Genomic DNA, 6,790 nt, shown 5'->3' with positions numbered 1-6,790 from the left:
CTCTCACAGCAATGCCTGGTTTTAAGCCTATAGCCTAACGTTTTGTTTTTATAAAAAATAATTTATCAACTACTACTTAATGTTTTTAACAGTAAAAAGTAGTATCACTGGATATATGTCATTTATTTCTCCTGTTGCTTTTATCACTATAGTATAATATAAAACTTCCAATCCAGTATGTTCTGTCCCTGTATTGAAGCTCATGAATATCTTAAAAAAGAAATAGTTCTAGATAGCATGTTAGTTTAAGACTCAGTAAACAGTAACCAAACAAATGTCTTACAACAGATTTTTCCTCATAAAGAATGTAAGATAGCCAATAGTAGGAACAATGCAGTGGGTCAGGCCTCTGCCCTGGAACCCAGGCCAGGCCTCCTCAGCCACCGCTAATACCATATGGTCTCTGGCGTCTGTGTCCTGATTGTGGGTGGGATCAGTACGGGGAGGTGACTGTGAGATCAGAGGGAATGGCAGTATGTCATCAAAAAGCTGAAGCTCCAAAATGCCTCAGCTGAGAGCATCAAGTGGCTGAACAGAAAGCTCAGCTCTTGTCTCAGCTGAAGGACCCAATGCTATCACCTACAAAGAGCCGTGGGAGGGAGGAGAGCATCTGTTGAACATCATCATGGGCTTCTGCAAAGGAGGTGCTCTGTACCGAAAATTCTAAGAGCAGAAGGGGAAGCGTCTGCTTGAGAGTTTGGTGGTGGGCTTTCCTGGTGGCTCAGATGGTAAAGAGTCTGCCTGCAATGCAGTAGACCCGGCTTTGATCCCTGGATCAGAAAGATCCCCTGGAGAAGGGAATGGCAACCCACTCCAGTATTCTTGCCTGGAGAATCCCATGGAGAGAGGAGCCTGGTGGGCTACAGTCCATGGGGTCACAAAGAGTTGGACATGATTGAGTGACAGACACTTTCGCTATCACTTTGGTGGTAGAGTGGTTTGTTCAGATTCTCATGGCCCTGCAGTATTTACATGAAAAATACTTCCTTCATTGAGCTCTGCAAGCTCAAAATATCTTCCTAACAAGAGCAAAACATCATCAAAGAGGGTGAATTAGGGATTTCCTGAGTGCTTGAGAACCACTGTGGCATGGCTGGAACACCTATTGGCACATACATGAGCCCTGAATTGTTCTTAAACAAACCCTAAAACTAGAAGTCTGATATTTGGGCTATGAGATGCTGTGTTTATGAAATGGCAATCCTGGAAGCATGCTTTCAATGCAAAAAACATGAATTCTTTGGTTTATTGGATTATTGAAAGATCTGCCACTGATGTTGAAAGATTATAGCCCAGAGTTGATAGAATTGATAAAAACCATGCTGAGCAAAAAGCCTGAAGAAAGACCTTCTGTGAGGAGCATTCCTGAGACAGCTTTACATAAAGCACCAAATATCTTTGTTTTTGGAGGCCACAAAGGCAAAAAAAAAACCAAAATAACATTAAAAATGGTGGCTCTAAATTCAAGCCTGTAGTTACAGTGCTTTCTGGAAAGATTGAATTAAGTTATGAAGTAGTTCACTCTCAATCACACTCTTCTGAGAGCTCCAAGACATGTGTAATGGGTGAAGACAAATGTTTGTCCCAAGAGAAACCCATGGCCATTGGCCCCTTGAAGACACCCACAAGTCTGAAAGACCATGACTACAAAGCAGACAGAAGCAGTACTGCAGAATCACTAGCTGTGATTTTAGGGTGAATATTAACATCTTTCTTGAAGAAAGGTGAAACTCAATAGATGAAAGCTAGTTCAAGAGAATCAACCAAGACACTCAGATACCTCTAATAAGCTAGAAGGTAAATGTAATATTTCTCAAGTGAAGGAGAGTCTGAATAATAACACTAAATCCAGTGTTCAACCTGAAACCTGAATTTCCACATGGTCCTCTGAGTGTGTCACCGGAGTGATGAATGAGCCAGTGAAGACTCTGCAGCCCCTAAACAAAGACCAAGATTTACCAAAGGACTAGAATCAAGTTGCTGGTGAATGCGTTATAGGAAAACAGGATAGAAGCCACCCAGGTTTACAGCCATACAGCTCTGGGTCTCAACCTTCCCTGTCTTGGCAGTAGCTGCAGAAGGAGAGAGAACCTATTGAGCACAATGGGGAAAAGACAGTTCCAAGAGACCCTCCTTATCTTTTGCCTTCTCTTCCCACTGTTGGAAAATTGGATGTCATATCAACACAAAAAGATGCTGAAAGCCAAAGTAGAGTGGTCACTGGATCTGTGAGTAGTTCCAGGAGCAGTGAGACGACAACATCAAAGGACCAACCATTATCAGCAAGAGAGGGAAGGCAACTAAAGCAGTCTCAAGATGAAATCTTACCCTCAGGCCCTTGAGTGAGGAAAGCTCCTCAGAGAGACAATATGTGAGCTTCCTTTCCTGAGCAATGCTGCAGTCAGAAGACAAGCATGGAGCAGGACAGGGGTGACCTTCCTCTTGTGGTTCCTCTGGCCCTGCTGGTCTCAGACGAGTGGTCATACAAAGGAAATGAGTGACTGGTACAAATGATGACTCAGACCTTAAATCCGGGCTCTAAAGAGAGCTGTGAAGATCTCCCAATACCAGATTCAGTGTCAGAATCTAAACTTCATCAAAAATATTGAGATATGGTGATATTTCATGGGAAAATTGCAGAAGAGGCAGAGGAACTCCATTTTAAAGAACTATATTCAGCCATCCTGCCAGGTTCTGAAAAAATCAGAATGATTGAAGCCTTGAGGGCTGATGTAATTCAGGGCCTGTGCATCCAGCTTCTGGAGCATGTGTATGATATTTTTGAAGAGGATGATGAATTGGAAAGAGAGGTACATTTGCACAAGCACTTGGGTGAAAAGTATATGTCTTACACTGTGAAAGCTCACCAGTTAATGATTTTTTAAGAAAATGTGAATTTTTGAGAATTTATCTAGTCTGCCAGAATCAAACTATTTTCAAAGGTTTTTGGCTTAAACTAAAACAAACAAACCTATAACAGTGACTGGAGGCCATTCAACATTCTTTTATCTTGTGGGTCTTTCTTTACTAGAAAAAAAAGGACAAAACAGAGTAATAATGAAGCAAGCTTACAAAAGAAAATAACATTTTATTTAGAATATCAATTTACTATCTTTTCCTATGCTATACAGTAGGACCTTGTTGTTTATCTATTAGTAGTTTGTATCTGCTAATTCCAAACTCCTAATTTATTCTCCCCTGGTCTGCAGTTTACGCTTTAGTAACCATGCATTTGTTTTTTATATCCATGGGTCTGTTTCTGTTTTACATATAATTTCATTTGTCCTTTTTTTAAAGATTATACATACTAGTGACATCATATGATATTGGGCTTTGTCTGACTTACTTCACTTAGTATAATAATCTCTAGCTTCTTCTATGTTGCTGCAAAAGACATATTTCATTATTTTTTATAGCTCAGTAGTATTCCATTGTATACATACACCACATCTTCATTATCCATTCATCTGGTGATGGATGTTTAGATTGCTTCTCTATCTTGGCTACTATAAATAGTTCTGCAGTGAACACTGGGGTGCATGTATGTTTTTGAATTATGATTTTCTCCAGATTTATGTTTGTATATCTTGATTGAAACAAGATTGATAGAGAAAGTAAAAATAAGGAGCTTACTTCTAGTTTTAGTATCTTACAGTGCAAATAGAACAGACATTAGAATGACTAGAAAAAAAAGGTATAATGTTGACCACTGTTTTCCAGTCATAAATTCAAATGGTTGATTGAAAAACTATCTTTTTCATCCTCTTCATTGAAAAGTTTTCGCTCAAAACTGACCATGTGGACTTCTATTCTAAAGATTTTCTATCTATATATTCAGGGAGCAGAAGTTTCCCAAGTGTGAATATTAGAGATGTGATGTCCTTGAGCTTCTTAGGCACAGATTTATTAGCAAGAGGATCTATTTACCTTGTGCAGTGTGGTACAGAGAAGCAGATTTTTACTATATATGATATTAGTTTTAGGTTTATAGAAAAGTTGCAAAGATAGTACAAAGAGTTCTATATACCCCACATTCAATGCCCCTTACTATTAATATCTTCTTTTACTATAGTACATTTATTAAAACTAATGAAGCAAAATATACAAAAAATGAACTGATATACATCTGATTGTAACAGAAGACTAAATCAGAGTAGTACCAGTGGTGTTAATAGTATTAATAGTGATATCCACATGATCTAAGAATAATAAAAGCTTTAAGTTTGGTTAGAATCCAAGCCTCCAAAATTGTCATCAAAATTCACTACCCACCCCCAGTTGCTTTTTTTCTCCCCTCTTTGGACAAAAATAGGACCCTGCATTCCCTTTGTTAGTATAATTCAGAGAGAAATTTCCAACATAGAGGAAAGGTATGCACAAGATCTTCAGGCTCATATCTGTATTCTTAATAAGCCTGATAAATAATGTTTCTAACAGATTTTTAGATTGATGCTTATTGAACTGACTCAGGTCATGTGACCCTTCCTCAGTCAATCACCATAAGAAATTGAATACATGGATTGGCCAGATTAGCATCAACATCCCAACCTTGGTCCAAGAATATGGTTATCTTTCCAAAATGACTTAATCTAGTTATAAGACAGTGTTTCTTACAAGTAAAGTATGTTGCTGGTAGGAGAAATAAGACATACTACACACCAAAAGGCAAAACCATCTATCTGAACTATAATGTGCCTATGAATAGGTGTCTTAATCTTGAAAGAGTCTCTAAGGATGGATACTAGTTTACAATCAGTTCTAGTCTAAATTGCATCTATAAAAAACTGTGGCTATGTCTTTATCTGGTAGGAGAAGAAAACTTCTTTCGTATTGGTTATATTGTAAGTTAGTTATTTCTATTTTTAAATTAAAATAGGAAACCATATTCAGGATCAGTATTTTACTGATATTTCTCTCACATCTTCATGACATAAAAAAACCCAGATCAGATACCTCTAAAATCATTTTTTCTGATACTCTATATATGTGGTGCTTTATGAGAAGGTTGAATAATAACTAGAATATTTCAAGTTTTTATTTAGATTGCAAAAAGTTTCCTACATGAAAATAGAAATAACAGTTAATACACTGCTGTTTGGTCCAAGAACTGTGAAAAATGTTTACAAATAAGATATCTTATAATTCATAGAGCAACCAGTTAATGTTATTACAATTATTAGTTCCATGCTATAGAGGAAGCAACTGAGTCAAAGGGACAAAGTAAATTTTAAAAGGTCACCAAGCTAGTAAGTAGTTTTATCAGATGCCATTTGTTTCCTTTCATAGCTTCTTTGCTTCACCTATTCCGGAGGCCTTTGACTTCCTGGGCCATAGCCACAGAGATCTCCTTTGTGTGAATTCTGACCAAATTCAGATGACTACAGCAACATCATTCCTTTCTTCATGGAACATATGCAGAACTTTTGTCCTTTGTCCAAAGTCCTTGTTGACACTGAGGCAAAAGATACCATGGGATCATTTGGTGCCTACACCTAAGCAGCCTGGAAATGGGAAGAGATTATAAACTTGAAGGTGAATCTTTGACCAACAGGAAATAGCTGAAAGAAGAGAATAAGTTCTTCTCCAGCCCTCTGCCATGCATAACCTGTCCTGAGAAGCAGTCACTGATAAGTCTTCTTGGGAGGTACTTCCATAAGATCAAGCATTCAATCACAGAATAGCATGTAGTGGTCAGCTTGGACTGCACCAGTTATCAGCTTTCCCTGTTTCTCTGTCTTACTTCCCTTTGCCCTCACCCTTGCTCCCTAGGATCGTACTCTTGAATACAATCTTAACACGTAAGCCTTTGTTTCAGGCTCTGTTTCTAAGAAATTTAGTCTAAATCAGTTGGTATCAGAAATGGCCCCAGAAAGTGGACCCTTAGGGAAATAAATTGAAAACTGCATTACTGACCATTCTCACAGCAATAAGAACCCCATTGCTAGTGCCAAGAGGAACTGGTGATTAGCTCAGGAATGCCGTGACATCACAATTACTAAGGCTTTCCCTTGTGGTTAATTGGGATAAGGTGCAGGTGGAAGATAAGACTTTAGGATGTGCAGTGGCTGTATTGCTTATATGATATGGGGACAATGATAATTATAGGGACTGTGGATTGGGCTGGCTTTTGTTAATGATATTGGAAGCTTTGAAAGAGAAAATGATAGGCTTAGAACAGCCAGTTGCCAACTTGAGGCACTCTGTGAAAGCCAGAGGGCCTCCATGGCTTCATTTATGCACACTCTTAATATCTCTGAGTCCAGGGCACTCTGCAGAAAGTCAGTCCCCAGATTTAATTTTAAGTGTGACAGAGCTACAAAGGAGACTGAATATGTTGCCTTGAGAGATCTCATCTATTTAGTTCAGGACTTTGGTTGAAAAGAGCAAAATTTTGAGAATTGGATTGGGGCCATTTGTGTGGACTGAACTGAGTATCTTAAACTCTGTATTCCCCTGAATAAGGCAGAAACAGTTCCTTTCCTGTGACAGAAGAGAGTGTTTTTTTCCAGCTTGAAGCCCATGCACCTCACAGAAGCAAATGCCTCCCCCCAGTATTGCTTGTGCTCCTCAGGAGCTGTCCCAGCAACATTTATTCTTTCTAGGCTTATTACAAAGCATAAAATTTCAGTATTTCCCCCTGAAGAAAGTTATTTAATTAAAAATTGGAATTGTAGGACCTCATTTATGGATATAGAGTAGGAACTGGGGGATAATTGTGTAGTGGGTGTTTAAAGTATTAGAGCAGGGTGAAAGAATATAAGGCTTGACAGGCATCTTAATTGACTTCCTG

The 6,790-nt window shown here is 38.5% G+C and overlaps 1 pseudogene; it reads left to right on the top strand.

Annotated features, from left to right (window-relative positions):
• Positions 1-533: 533 nt before the first annotated feature.
• Positions 534-2,903, top strand: LOC122453389 (annotated as a pseudogene).
• The last annotated feature ends 3,887 nt before the right edge of the window (positions 2,904-6,790 follow it).

This window comes from Cervus canadensis, chromosome 14 (assembly GCF_019320065.1).
Source record: "Cervus canadensis isolate Bull #8, Minnesota chromosome 14, ASM1932006v1, whole genome shotgun sequence".
Taxonomy (NCBI): domain Eukaryota; kingdom Metazoa; phylum Chordata; class Mammalia; order Artiodactyla; family Cervidae; genus Cervus; species Cervus canadensis.
This window is presented reverse-complemented; position numbering and strand designations above follow the sequence as displayed.